Below are 564 nucleotides of genomic sequence, written 5' to 3'. Positions count from 1 at the left end.
CCGGCAAATTTTGTCTGGCGGCGGCGTGGGGAATGGATCTAGGGTTTCGGAGAGGGGGAGAGATCCGAATTTCGGGGGGGGGGGTCTATTTATAGGTATAAGTGGAGCTAGGAGAGTCCAAATGAGGTGCGGTTTTCGGCCACGCGATCGTGATCGAACACTCTAGGAGATGGAGCAGAGTTTGGTGGGTTTTGGGCCAAATTGGAGGGGTGTTGGACTGCAACACACATGAGGCCTTTTCGGTCCCTCGGTTAACCGTTGGAGTATCAAACGAAGTCCAAATGATACGAAACTTGACAGGCGGTCTACCAGTAGTAAACCAAGGACGCATGACAAATCTTGGTCCAATCCGGAAATGTTTAATCCCCACACACGAAAGAAAGCTAGAATTGACCACCGGAGGAGAACGAAGCGCCGGAATGCAAAACGGACAACGGGGAACATGCTCGAATGCATGAGATGAACACGTATGCAAATGCAATGCACATGATGACATGATATGAGATGCATGACAACGAAAAACACACACGGAGACAAACACCCGAACCCGAGAAATAAATATAA

This window comes from Triticum dicoccoides, chromosome 5A (genome assembly GCF_002162155.2).
Source record: "Triticum dicoccoides isolate Atlit2015 ecotype Zavitan chromosome 5A, WEW_v2.0, whole genome shotgun sequence".
Lineage (NCBI taxonomy): Eukaryota > Viridiplantae > Streptophyta > Magnoliopsida > Poales > Poaceae > Triticum > Triticum dicoccoides.
The sequence above is the reverse complement of the archived record's forward strand: the minus strand, read 5'-3'. Positions refer to the sequence as shown.